The 13,912-nt window shown below is 54.9% G+C and overlaps 2 protein-coding genes across 7 annotated transcripts in view; one reads left to right on the top strand and one right to left on the bottom strand.

The window, feature by feature from the left end:
* Positions 1 to 8,351, bottom strand: part of Pitx3 (paired-like homeodomain 3) — a gene marked incomplete at its 3' end in the record, with an annotated part of 10,049 nt that extends 1,698 nt beyond the window's left edge. The window contains 1 exon segment of the mRNA XM_013504101.1: positions 8,275 to 8,351.
* A 4,169-nt stretch (positions 8,352 to 12,520) lies between these two features.
* The window catches only part of Gbf1 (golgi brefeldin A resistant guanine nucleotide exchange factor 1), a 119,914-nt gene continuing 118,522 nt past the window's right edge, over positions 12,521 to 13,912 (top strand). For 5 of the 6 annotated variants that reach the window (XM_005403851.2, XM_005403849.2, XM_005403850.2 and 2 more), the window contains exon 1: positions 12,521 to 12,787. The gene's annotated coding sequence lies outside the window, so the exon portion shown is untranslated. The other variant, XM_005403848.2, reaches the window with a different exon arrangement.

The raw sequence follows: 13,912 nt of genomic DNA, 5'->3' as shown, positions 1-13,912 counted from the left end.
TCCGGTACCGGGAACCGAACTCACGACCTTGCGCTTGCCAGGCAGGCGCTTTGCCGCTGAGCTAAATCCCCAGCCCCCCAAATTTGAAACTTGCTGGGGCTTGACACTCAAAGTTTCAGATATCAAAGCATCTCAGATTGGGGATGCCTGAATTGTTTTGCTTTTTAAACTTTTGCCTCTCACCACCCCGGAGCCTAACCCAAGGCCACACTTTTGCATGCTAGGCACTCCACCACTGAGCTTCCTCCAGCCTGGGGGTGCCTGGCCTGTATTACTTTTTTTACAGGTGAGGAAACTGAGACTTGTAATTTGATTAAGATCATACAGCTTGTGAACAGTGGCTAGGTTCTGAGCCAGGTCTGTGGACTCCTAACGCTTGTTCTTCCTTTGTTTTCCTAATTATCCTCTGTGGGGCCCTGTCCAGATGCCCCCTCAGGGATTCAGCTAGTGGTCCAGCCTGGCTTGGTTTGGGTGCATTTCAACTAGAGCAGCTTTTCTGGCTTTGAACTCACAGCAATCCTCCTGCCTCAGCCTCCTGAGTGCTGGGATTCCAGGGGTGTGCTGCCATTCCCAGCTAAGAGATTTCATTTGAATAAGGGGTTCCAAGGTCAAAAAGAAGTTTGAAAACAACCAGATGCTCAGGCACTGTCTGCCCCTTCACCTGTCCAAACACATCCCCCATCCTACCAGGAATCTACCCAGCTCCTGCTTGGCCGCCTCCAAGCCCACTCCAATCAGTGGGCATAGCGTCCATAAGACCCCCCTTCCTGTCCCTGCTCCCTGTGCACACCTAGCCAGACTCTTCCCAGGAGCCTGCCTCAGTCCCTCTGCAGGTGTTGCCTGTAGTTCTCCTTTCTTGCTGGTTCCCAGGACCCCTCTAGTGGGAGGGAGGGAAGGCTCAAGACTCCTGATGCCTCTTGGTCAGAGGAGAACAGAAGGCGACTAGGGAAATAAGGCTGGGCCAGAGCGCTGGCTGGGAGGGGTCTCTCTGCGCCCAGCACCCCTCCCCATTAACAGGAGCTTAATGCAGGCTTCTTCGTGGGGTGGCATTAATGTGATGGATTAGCCTAGATTGAGATGTGTGTCACTTGACTGCTCGGAATTTATTAGGAATCTTCTCGGGAGGTGCAGATGGGCAGCGGCCTGTATTTGCACATGGTAATGTCCCCTTCAGCCAGCTCCCAGATCACAGCTGTGCCCCACCCAAGCCAGGTTGAGCATGGGACGGAGGTCAAAGCAGGGCTGCCCTTGCTGGGCAGTAGGGTCTGACCTTGGACTTTTTGCTGGGGTTGGAGAAGGGCTGGATGGGACCCAGGAAAGAAGTCAGGCCAAGAGGGAGGTGTGCTCAGCCCACCTCCCTTTTTGGATCTGAGCTGGAAAAGTCAGCGCAATGGCAGCCTCCATGGGCAGCTCTTCCCAAATAGCCGGGAAAAGGAGGGAGGAATGCTTTGGACTGAGAGCTGGAAAAGTGGCTCTGAAGTCTGCTCTTCCTTCAGGCCCAAAGGGGCCTGTAACGCAAACCATGCCCGACTCATCCCGGGGTCCCCTAAGCTGGGAAGAAAAGGGACAGTAGATTTTGCCTGTGGGCAAAACTAAGTCCCCCCCATTACCATTCATCCTTCCAGTCTGCTTTGGCTCCAGACTTCTGCTTTTCCAACGCCCCTGCCCCCGGCATTCCATACCTAGGTCTTGATTTCATCCTCTATTTCCGCAGAGGGAGACAGAGTGAGGAGGGATGAGGGCCAGAGTAAGGACGAGGCTGAGAGAGCAGAGTTCAGGCTGTGTGTTCCCAGAGACAGACAGACACATGTGCAGACACACAAGCCCCCACCCAGACACAATAAGCACTTGGAGCTAGAGGCACACAAACACACACTCTCCCACACATGCGCTCCCACATCCAGGCAGGCAGACACGCGGGCACACAGTCTCCTCTCTCTGTGACAGGGACAGCTGCCCGGGCTGTTTTGGAGTTAGCCGCTCCCCTCCTCCTCCCCTCTCTGGCCCCTCAGAAACTTGGTTCTCAGTCCCAGGAGCTAGGGCTCTGTGAGGGGGAGGAGGAGGAGGCCCAGGGGCAGGGAGTGTTCTGCTCCCGGTGGCTCCTGGGGAGAGCAGCTTGCTTGGCCCAGTGGGGAGAGGCAGGAGAGAACTGGAGCTAGGGAATAGAGGGGTGCAGAGTGCTCTGACCCTCCTTAAACACTAATCTGGTATAGGCCAAAGGAATCAGGGTCATTTCATTGTGGTTGTTGTTTTTGGTTTTGGGGATTTTTTTTTCCTTTTTTTTGAGATAAGGTCTTGCTATGTAGTCTAGGTTAGCCTTGAACTCACAGTATATGTAGCCCAGGCTGGCCTCATCCTCCTGCTTCAGCTTCCTGAGTACTGGGATTACAGGTGTGCACCACCATGCCTGGCAGAAGTTTGGAATCAAAAGATCTAGGTTTATGCCCTCATTCCCCAACTTACTACAATAGTTGTGTGTCATTGGCAAGTTACTTGACTTTTCATCTCTAAGAGGGAGATAGACCCGGGCGTGGTGGCACATGCCTGTAATTCTAGCACTTGGGAGGCTGAGACAGGAGGATCGTTGCAAGTTTGAGGCCAGCCTGGGCTATAAAGTGAGCTCAAGGCCAGCCTGAACTGCATAGTGAGACCCTGTCTCAAAAAGACAAAAAATAAAAAATAAAATAAAAACATAAAAGGGTGATAAACCATAATCCCCTCCCTACTTGCCTTCAGCATTGTTATAAGATTTAGATAACACACAACATGACAAAATGGGTAGCAATGAAACTCTACCTGAGGATGGAGCCTCTCTCTGCCCAGACGCCATCCTCTGGGGGAGGCTTTTCCTGGCGGAGGAAGCTGAGTGTGCTGTTTCAGAGAGGGGTACAGAGCTCTGTCCTGAACAGTGGGCACACTGGGAACAACGGGCAACCCACACCGGGAGCCGCTCTGGAGAGTAGGGACTGATCAGGGAGACAGTGAAGCATTTTGACCCCTGCATGGGTTGCTAAGAGCAGAGAGAAGGGTCCTGACTGCAAAACTGCAGGGAGAGGAAACAACCACAGCTGGGCAGGCACCTCCAGACGTGAGGGTGGGGCGTAGGCGCCCAGCCACCGGAGTCCAGGTGGGCCAGATGGGCAAAGGCTGTGGGTCCTGAGTGTCGTCTGAGCTGCAGACTGCCTGGCTGACGACGAAGCTTCCCCCAACTGCTGGAGGTCAGGAAGCTGGGCCACTGGGCCCGAGGCCAGGGACTGTGCCTTACTCAGTGGGTAGGGAGGGACAGCTGTAGGTGTGGAGCTGCAGGATTGGCTGGTGCTGGTAGCAGGCAGGGCCAGAGATAACCATGTTGGTGAGTCTGGCTGGCTCTGGGAGGGGCTGCCTGCACCACCCTGCCAGGGACACATGGCCCAGGCCCGGCTGGGCCCAGGTGGCAAGCCCAGACCTAGGGAGAAGTCCAGACTGGCCTTCATAGCAAGAAGGCAGGAGGGCAACTTCACAATGGCCACTGGAATCCTGAGGCTGGAGTGTTCGACCAAGGCCGTTCTCAGAGCCCATGGTGATTTGCAACCCCAGTGCTGAGGGCAAGAGAAGCACCTGGAACTTAAATGGGAGAAAACCTTTTTTTTTGCAGGAGTGGACAGAGTGAAGAGGGGCTGACGCTGTGATGCATCTCGCCTGGAGCGCAGCAGAAGTAAAAGCCAAGGCCCTGCGCAGTCCAGAACCGTGGGACAAGCATGCGACGAGAGTGCGCCCTGCAAGGGGCACAGCCTGCTGTCCTCAGGGACGTCGGGCACCCACTCTGGGTGCGAGCTGCGGGGTGCAGATGGGAGCAAGTGAAGACATTTGGTCAGAGTGCTAGGGTGAAACACCTGGAGCCAGGGAGGCAGCAGTGCAGGGGCGGAGGGCGGAGCAGAGAAAGGAGTCTGCACCTGTCCCTTGCAGGGCTCCTCCCTGCTTCTTCCCTTAAGCGAGTGTTAGGTGCTGAGCAGAAGCCCCGCGGAGAGTCAGGCCTGGACTCTGACTTGCTGACTGCGGGGCGGGGCAGAGCACAGATGGGAACCTGGGGTACAGGGTCTGACTAGCCTGGGGGAGACCGGAGAGACGGGAGCCCATGTCAGGTGGTACCCAGTGTTGGGGACTCTGAGAATGTAGCTGCAAGGCTGCCGGGGGCATTTGCAGACAGACGGGCCAGGGCCTTGTAAATCCTGCAACAGGGCTGGGAAGGAGCCGGCAAGTTCCCAGAGCAGTGGGAAGTCTCGCTTGGCCAGTCTCGGTGCATACATGGAACACAAGTAGAGAAAAGTGGCTCAGGCGAGGGGCCTCTGAGAGGGACACGAGATGCTGGTCTAGATTTGATACAGCCTAGGCTGGAGTACTTCTAACTTTTCCATCAAAAAGCCCCGAAAACCAATAAAACAATAGTAGAAGAATGGCCTAAAATGGCTGCCACTAGTTTGAAATTTCTTTGAGAGTTCTGACTTGAAGTTTTTTTGTTTTTTTGCACAAGGTCTCACTATGTAGTGCAGGCTGGCCTGAACTCAGGCAATGCTCCTGCCTCAGCCTCCCAAGTACTGGGATCACAGGTGTGTGCCACCATGCCTACCTCTGACTTGATTTTACCATTCAAGCAAATTTTGCATTCTATGCCATACTTTAGCCATATTTATTTTAATATCAAAGAGAGGTACAGACACCCCTATTCTTGGGCTGGTAATTTAGCTCAGCGGCACAGCACCTGCCTGGTAAGCGCAAGGTTGTGAGTTCGATTCCTGGTGCTGGAAAAAAACAAACAAAACAAAACAGACACCCCTATTCTTTAAATGACATCACAGCAGGAAGACAGGCCCTACTCAGCCTGCTCCTCCCCTTTCTGTGCCAATCCCACCACTGAAGGCTTGTAGGCAGAGGAGTGACAGAAAAAGCAGCATTTGCATGACCCTTATTTGGCAATGGTGACCAAAATGGATAGGGCAAGGGAGAAGCAGGAAAGGGAAAAGGTGAACTGAGTTTTGTACAGGAGGAAAATGCGAAAGGAGAGCTGGAGAGGGTTTTGCAAATCATTTCTTTGCTTTTCTGTGGTGCTTTCACTGTACTGTCTTCCTTCTCCTCCCCACTGCTCTGATCACGGTCAGTGACCATGGACGCTCTAGATACCCCAAGTCAGTTTAGCTGTCATTTCCCTCCTCACACTGGCAGGCATTGTTTAGACTGGCGAACGGGGAAGGACAGCTTCCACCTGGTCCCGTTCCTCTCTCACCATAACTCAGCTCCAGCCTTCCACCCCTCCCTTCCCTTCCTGGGCCTCCACTCAGCAGGAGGCTGGCAGAGGTCATGAGGTCAGGATATTTGGCCGGATAGAGAGGTCAAGCATTTAGGGAGTCCCCCCGGGTTCTTGTGTGGGGCAGGGATAATGGCTGGCTCTGAAACCTGGGGTAGGTGACCCATCTGTCCTCAAGGACCTTCCAGTGGCTGGATCAGGGACCTCATCAGGCTGCCGAAGGGCCCAAGAGCCCACCCTTCCAAAGAGCCTCTAGTTACAGGAGACCCGCGCTGTGGGCAGAACAATAACAATCAACCTTCTTCTGGTGCCTCTCCACTTGCAAAGGGCCTTCCTGTAAGTAATTTAACTCTCATAGCTGTCCCACAGGGCAGAAATGCCCACCTCCGCGCCATCGCAAGAAGGGAGGAAATCGTCTGAGGATACACGGAATGAAGATATCCAAACCCTCTTTTGCTCTTCCCAATACTTTAGTGGCTAAGGCCCCTCCATCCTGCTGCCATGTGCGACAGACGTGCACTGATCTAATCCCTGGAGGGTTCTGCTGCTGCTTCCTGCCTCTACCACCTCTCTGGACATGAACTCTAGGGGCTGACTGCCCCGTGTGTGCCAGAGAACGTTTTCCTACTCATCCTCAACTCGCATGACTTTAACTGTGAGGCCCCTTCGTGCACTCCCCTGCTGATCTAGGTCTTTCTTTGCTGTAGATTTGCATCCTGTCTCACCTTCCAGAGGCTGCAACCTTGAAATTTGCTCTCTCCAGCCATCAATGGTTTGCCGTCCTGCCACCCATCCTCTGTCCCTTCTCCAGGCCTGTAACATTTTCCCACAGAACCGGGGACAGGGTATGTGCTCAGCTACATAGCCTTACGCAACAGTAGAAGAAGGTTCTGTCTTTTGTTTCTGATAGTCTTTGCTATGGTGCCATCTCTTTTTAGCCTTTTTGGCAAAAGCAAAATCTGGGGGCTAAAGTCTTCAGGAAAACATCTGCGATACCTTTTTATCCCTTTCCTGGCTCCCAGTCCTTCATTTCATCCACAACGTCAGTGATTCTTCAAAGGCAATGGGAGCACATGCCCCCCCAAAGCGTATCAGAATGTGATGACAGTAACTAGGACGTGAGTCTGTATTTATTAAAAGAGGGCCGGGAACAAGAAAAGGTGGAGAAACCAAACCAGTGTCTAAGCAAACTCTAGACTTCAGGAGCGGAGGTGGGAACCTTGGGAAAATGTACTGTATGCTTCTTATGGGTGGAGAGTAAGGAAGGTTGAGACCGAGTGGCTTAGATTACTCACTGCTAAACACAACGCCTTGCACTTGTCCTCATGAAAACCCAGTCCCTGGCCAGCTTGTCCAGCTCACTTACAGAGACTCAGAAGGTTCTCTCTACTCTTCCTCTTCAACTTTTTTTTTTAAGTACTAGGGACAGATCCCAGGTATCACTGAACTAATCCCTAGACCTTTTTATTTTGTTTTGCAGAGGGTCAGGCTAAGTTGCCCAGAGCTGGCCTCCCAGCTGGAAAGTTTTCTGACTCTGCCTCCCAAGTAACTGGGAGAACAGCTGTGCACTTCCATGCCCAGCTTGTCCTGTTCAACTTAACTGGGCTGTGGTCAGAATTGAGCTTAGGGTGGGCAGTTACTGTACAGGCCGGAGGAGGCAGAACCCACTCCCAGCCAGGGAAAGCAGAGGGCAGTGGAGACACCATTCCCAACCAGACTCAGAGCACCAGATCGGCTCCATGTTGGACGCAGGGCCTGGGTTCCATGTGTCTCCTTCCCACCTCACAGGCAGCAGGGTGGTATGGAGCCTGGTGGGCTGTGGAAGCAAACCAGAAACACTAGCGTAGGGTCTGCTTTGCCCAGCGGCCTCAGCGTTCTCTCTGGCTCCCCACCTCCACAACCTCCACGCGGCGCCTGCGGCAGGGTCTGGGGTATCTGCAGTGAGGGGTCGGCTCTGAGTTTGTGAGGAAGCTGGGGCTGCCAGGGCTTTGTGCTGGGCTCCCGACTGCACTCCTACTGCTCTTTATGGCTCATCCTTTCCTTTCCTAGTCTTGACTCACCCTCAGTCCTGTCATTAAATTTCCTTCCTCAAATGTGCAGGCTGCAAGTCCCGGGTGATGCGCTCATCTACTCCAAGTTGGAGGGAGGCTGTCCCCTAGCCACCCTGCCCTGGCCGGGGCTGCGCCCTTTACTCCCACCCTGGCTCCCCAGTCCGCAGCCGGGAGGCGTAGAAGCGAGTTTGCTAAGAGTGAGCTGGATTTCACCCACCACAGCCTACCCCGTCGCACGCGCAGTAGCCGGGGAGGCGCTGCCGGATGGATGGGTATGCCCCCAGCCAGGGACATTCTGTTCACCGCGGCCAGACAGAGCTGCTGCTCCGGAGAGAACCACTTCACCGCCGCGGACACTGTCCGCTTTGAGCTCCGGGCGCCACGGACATTCCGTCCGATTCCGAGGTGGCCCCGGGTCGAGACCCACCCAGCCTGGCACCCCGAGCCGGCTCCACCAGCCCTCGCTTGATACTTTGGGCTTCCAGCCTCGGCTGTGAGGCTCCCACAGCGACCATCTGACCCAGTCCTGCTGGCTCTCCGGACCCAGCTCCTATTCCAACTGCAGAGCAGCTGCGAACGGAAGCGCGCCGACTTGCGCGCCCGTCGGCGGCCCCCAGTCCGCCAGGGCTTGAGCCGGGGTGTCGGCCGCCGCCGAGGGCCTGTGCCCGCCGCCCGCCGCCGGGCCCTAGCTGGCCGGGGCCTCTGCGGCCCCTGTCCCCGGGGCAGCCTGTCCCGTGCCCCGGGTTCCGGGAGCTCTCCGCTGCGTTTGCCTACTGCCTGCTTTGCGGGGCCCCGGTCCCGGCTGCACGCCTCCGGCTTCGCTCGCGGTCCCGGGAGTCTTCCCCTTCCCGGTCTCCGGGTCCCTACCCCGAGTCTCCCCTTTCCCAAGTCCTGGTCCCAGGTTTGCAGGAGCCCTCCCCGTGTCCACCCGTCCCCAGGTACCGGAGTTCAGACGCCCCAGGTTCCGTTCTGGGGGTCCCGGCACCGGCCAGGGCCCCGCGGCCCCTCGCGCTCCTGTCCCCGGCATGGTCAAGCACTCACAGCGCGTCCCGCGGCGGGCGGACTCCGGGCGGCGGCGACGGTCTGGAGGGCAAGCGGGGCCGGGGCCAGGCACCCGGCCGGGGTGGGGGCTGTCCCCCTGCTCCCGGGCGGCCACTTCGCTCCGGCGCTCCCAGACCCGCGGGGGTGAGCGCGAGCCTCGCGGCTGACTGCCACCCCCCGCCGGCGCCCATTCACTTTATGGCAGCCCAGGGCTCCCCCAGCCCGCCGCTCCGAGCCGCGCACCTCAGGCCCCGCCCCCTTCCAGCTGCGCTGCCCCGGCCCCGCCCCTTCCAGCTGTGAAAGTCTAGGCCCCGCCTTCGGGGGTGGTGTCCCGCGGGCCGGCCGCCAAGGACCCCGCCCCCCTTCCAATCGGAAGCGAGCTCCGGCCGCTGGGCCACGCCCCTCCCACGTGGCCGGGCGGCCGGGGCTCCAGCTGGAACTCTCTAGCGGACTGGAGCGGTGGGGTAGCGTGGCCGGCCGAGCAGGAGGACCCGCGGGCGGCGAAGTGGGGCCCGTCAGCTCCCCGGAGCCAAGCGTGGCGGTGCCGGGGGAGAGGGCTGCCGGGGTGCCAGGTGGGAATGTGCGCGAGGCCGCCGGCTCTCCCGGCTCAGACTTGTCTGCCGCTCAAGTTTCGCCGATTTTCTGCACTTGTCGCTGTCCATCTCTCCGCCCTTTTGTCTCCGTTCCAATCTTCCCACATCTTGCCTTTCTTTCCTCTTCTCCGCCGCCTTGCTCCTGTTTTCTGCCTCTCTGCTCCTGCCTCTGCCACTCTGAGAGACCAATTTCTCTTTCTCTGTGCCCTTTTCCTCATCTATCCTGCTTCTCAAGTTGACTACCCCGCCACCCCCTGCCCCATGGAAGGAGACTTCGTGAAAAAATCGGGCTTTGAAATGAGGCAAGCTAAAGTGGGATTCCAACCCCACTACTACCTGTGCCCTCGCCGGCTGACCTTGGACAGCTAACTTAATTCACTGCCACCCCGATTGGCAGGGCAGCTGCGGGTTCCTTGGACCCGGGCTGGTGCTTTCCAAAGGGGTGGGCCTTTGCCCCCCCTATCTCTCTTGTACCTTCCTCCGTTTCCTGGGCTGTGCTCTCCCAGCTTCGACAGGGCCGGTAGCAGGTCAGCCTTGTGGGCAGGGCATGGCCTTGGTGCTTGCTGATTAGGAATTTTCAAGGGACAAGATAGACGTCCAAGGAACATGTAGCATTGGACCAGGTTGCCCGGTGCTCCTGAGAACCCTAAACCCGGCCAAAATATGCTCCCAAAGTGAATCTGACCACCCACATCTCTGCTTAAAACCCTTTAAAGGTTCTTAATTCCACTTAGGATAAAAAGTCAAGGCCCTAGTCTGGCATACTTGACCTTCAGGAGCCAACCCTGTCTTCATACAGCCTCCTAGTGGCACACCACTAGCCTCCTGACAGTAATCAATCTTTCCAGCCCCTCTCTGTCCTCCTAAGTTCCACTCAGACCTCATTCTCTTGGGAAGGTCTTCCAAATTCCCAGGTTAGGCAGAGTCTAGCCTCTCGCTCCCATGATCCTGGGGTGCATGCTCTATTCTCTCACCTGCTGCATTACAGGGTCCAGCTTATGAGTGGCCCCCTATGTGACTGAGATTTAAGAGTACAACTGACTACATCTTTTTCATCCTTCTGTTTCTAGGCATAATGTAGAAACTCAATAAATATTGCATACTCCCAGGTCTTTGTTGTTGTTGTTGGTTTTCGTTTTTGCTGCTGGATTGACCCCAGCATGCATGCTCTGGGGAGAACCTGTCCCAGTCTGCTCTGGGCATCTCCACTTGCCTGAAGGTGATATCTGGTAATGTAAAGGAGCAGATTTACAAAGTGGTCAAGAAAAGTCTGACTCCATCACACATTCATGTTATCCTGGCAGACTCACACAAGGTTATGGAAGTATGTTTTGTGATGAGCAATAAACTCTTGAGAATCCTTAAGTCCAAAGGACTTGCTCCTCATCTTCCTGAGGCTGTCTACCATTTACTTAAGAAAATGGTTACTGTTCAAAAGCATTTTGAGAAGAGCAGAGAAGGTAAGGGTGCTAAATTCCTTCTGATTCTGATTAGAGCCAAATTCACTGGCTCAATCATATAAGACCAAGTGAGTCCCCCCTCCCACCCAGCCTCCATTGAAAATACGGGTAATCAATAGCCTCTACCTGCTGGCATAAATTTGTCTTTATACTCAAGTAATAAAATAATTTTTTAACTTAAAAATCATACTGAAATCTAAGGGGAAGATGATTTATTTGTAAGATGATAGTAGTTAGTAGGGGTTAGTGAATTGTTATCTCTCTCCTGTCCATCTTTAATGTACAATCACATGCTTTCAAAGTGATGAATTTCTGGAGGCATATGGAAAGGTAGAGTGGTAGGGAATTTTGATACATTTAGAAGATGTTTCAGTAGCTCTCCATGACTTTTTTGGTATCAGGAATTGAACTCAGGACCACTGTACCACTGAGCCATATCCCTGGCCCTCTCCATGACTTCTTAATCTGAGACAGGCCCAGGAGACCAATACCCACTTTTCAAATGAAGACAAAGCCTGAAAGATAGTGTGAAATGATGTGGTGTGATGGATCCTCTTCCCCTGACTATCTGTGTGAAAGAAGCAAGATCCTTAGCTGGACTCAGAGATCAGGACCCCAATGAACAGATATGCAGGTAGCTGTGGAGGGGGCTCTTCAGGTCTGATGGTAGCTCTGAATGGTTCTTTAAATTAGAGGATCCTAACACATGATTTTGGATGATTGGTTTTGGGATATATTCCTACGGGGTTAGGTATGGAGCTTCCCTGGACTACAGTTATCCATAAATTGGAGGAATGTGGAGAGAATTGACGTCTTTTCCTGTTTTTGTTATTTTTGGTTTTATTGCTTTTGTTGTTTTGAGACAGAGTCTGTGTAGTTGAGACTAGCGTTGAACTCACTATGCAGCCCAGATTAGCCTTGAAGTCTTAGCCATTCTTCTGCCTCCCAAATGTTAGGATGTGCAGCCCAGTGAAAACTGGTGTTATTTTTCACTGTCTCCCAACAGCCTCTCCCTGTCTACAGGGACACCTGGGTTCGACTCAACAGACAGATGGGGATTTCCACAATTCAATCTGCAAGCTGAGGCAGGAAAGTTTGTTGGTTTGTTTTTTTAGGAAGATTGCTGGGAGTTCGAGGCCAGCCTGTGCTAAAAAGTGAGTTCCAGGCCAGCCTGAACTAGACTGTCTAAAAAAAAAAAGGGGATATCTAGCCCTCAACCTCTTAGCTTTAGTGTCAATAGTGATGTGTTCTAACTTGTGTGATTAGCTTTGCTCCTGGTTGGTGAGGCGTGTTCAAGCCTTGAGATGAGGGTCAGAGTTGGGGGTTATAACTTGATAGAGTAAGGCATAACAGGTACCACGAATCAGTGGAAAAGAGCTGAGCTGGGGGTGAGGACACCTTGGTTTGTCTCTCTACTCTGCCACTTACTAGCTAGGACTCAGCTTTCTGTTCTATAAAATAAGGAGACTTAAATTATATATCAAAGATTTCTACCATCTCCCATTTTCTCTTGTTCTGGAGGAACGGGGCAGAAGACACCAAGAAACAGCTGGTATGGGTCAGTCACACCTATGAAAAGTCAAAATGGGACGTGTAGACAAGAGGGCGGGGATAGCAGGGGGTGAAACAGTTCAGCGGAATTTAGGATCAAGGGGTCCTAGAGCTGTCCCGAAAGGGGGTAATCCCTCAAGGAGCGGAGTATTGATAAGAGTGTGGGCGGTGGAGTAGGGGCGCCCGCTCAAGCTCTCAAAATATGCCCCGCCCCCCTTCCAGCAAATCACAGCCTTCCTCCGCGCAAGGCCCAGCGGCCACTGCCAAGCGGCGCGCTGCAACCAAACTCTACGTAACTCCTCCTCTCCAACCGCCCAGCAAAATTCCTTATTTTCATTGGCTTTTATAACTGTCACTCAGACAATTCTCTTATTCGTTGGTTATGCCCTACCTACTCTTTTCTTTCCCTGGTAATCTCGCCTCTTCAGGCATTCCCGCCTCCTGGGGCCAATTCATTTCTTCGATTGGGTAAGTGGAATGCCACTTTTCACAGTCCCAAGCTGTGATTGGCTGTGGGCGGCAGGGCTCGCGTAGTTACTAGGCAGCGGGCTAGACTGAGGCTAGTTACCACGTCAGTGAGCTGACAGGGAAGGTAGCCGGTTCCACCGCCCGGCCCGGCCGACCCATTCTGGCCAGCTGTGCGAGTCCGTCCCGACTTCAGCCTTCACTTCCCGAAAGCGGACTCCTCTCCGCCTCCCATCTGCCATCCGAGCCGGGGTAGCCGCTGGGAGCCGCCGCGGGGGCGCAGCTGACATGAGCCGCGGCCGCTGGTCCTGGGACTAGGCCCCGCCATCTTGGATCCGCTGACAGGTCCGCCAGTCCGCTCCGGGAGTCGTAGCGCCGCGGAGGCCACCCTGGCGTCCACGCCGGGAACTGGGGGATGAAGCGTCGAGGGGGCGCGCCGGGTGGGTTGTGGACGCGGGCGCGGCGGCACGACGGAAGCGGGCTGCGGTGGGCGGGGCCTGGGAGGCGCGCGGGGCAGAGGTCGGCCCGCGGCGGGAGGCGATGCCTGGCGGCGGGTCCCGGCCCGTCCCGAGTTCCGCGGGGCTTCCGGAGCTTTCCGCATGCTGCGGAGCCCGGTGCGCCGGCCAAGAGCAAAGCGCAGGAGGTGCCCTGTGCAGGCCGCTTCCGGCCTCGGAGCTGGGTCTCCGCCGGCGCCGCAGCGCTGCCGTGTGCCTGCTGGTCTAGCCGCTCGGCCCGTTCGTGCCGAGCCGTGGGCCGGAGCAGCCTGGCCCGCGCGGTCGGCAGGATGACGCGGAAGGGCTCGGGCCAGCGGCCTGCGGAACTGGCCGTGGGAAGTTCTTCTCTTGCGGGGCAGCTTTTCCGCAGCTCTGGGGCTGTGTGCAAACACGGGACTTGCTTTCTGGGCCTGTCTCTTCCTTTACGCGGTTGCTGGCAGGTGTCCTCTTCCGGTGTGTGTTTTGGGCTGGGGTCTCCCCGTAGGCCTTTTCCCATGGCCTGATGAGGTGAGCTTTAACCACAAGGAAGCCACTGACACACTGGACAGGGACCAAAGGGGGGGTTTAAATTCTGGCAGTGTTCGGCCAATTATTTTTAGTGGGTTGAAAGCGTTGTGAGACATGATTGGCGAGTTGTGGTAGGATCAGGGAGGCAGAATGAATGATGGAGCATAACCCCAGATTGTAGTTTACAGAATGATGACCTTTGATAAACTGCTGTGTTGTGAGGCCAGAAAAGTCCACTGAAGGTGAAGAGTACTTTTCGAGAGGAGGGATTAGATAATATTTTTAAATGCACAATAGAGAAATTTGTATGCCTTTATACCAGGTATACAAAGGCACTGCGCTAGGCCCTGTGGAGGATATCCATGAAGAGATCTGCTTTGGAATCATGCAGGTTATGCATTATTTAAAAGGAGTAGCATGTACAGAGTATGGCAAAAAATGTATATACACTTCAGGAAAAGAAAAACTA

The sequence above is a fragment of the Chinchilla lanigera genome, unplaced genomic scaffold (assembly GCF_000276665.1).
Source record: "Chinchilla lanigera isolate Chin_1 unplaced genomic scaffold, ChiLan1.0 scaffold00084, whole genome shotgun sequence".
Lineage (NCBI taxonomy): Eukaryota > Metazoa > Chordata > Mammalia > Rodentia > Chinchillidae > Chinchilla > Chinchilla lanigera.
This window is presented reverse-complemented; position numbering and strand designations above follow the sequence as displayed.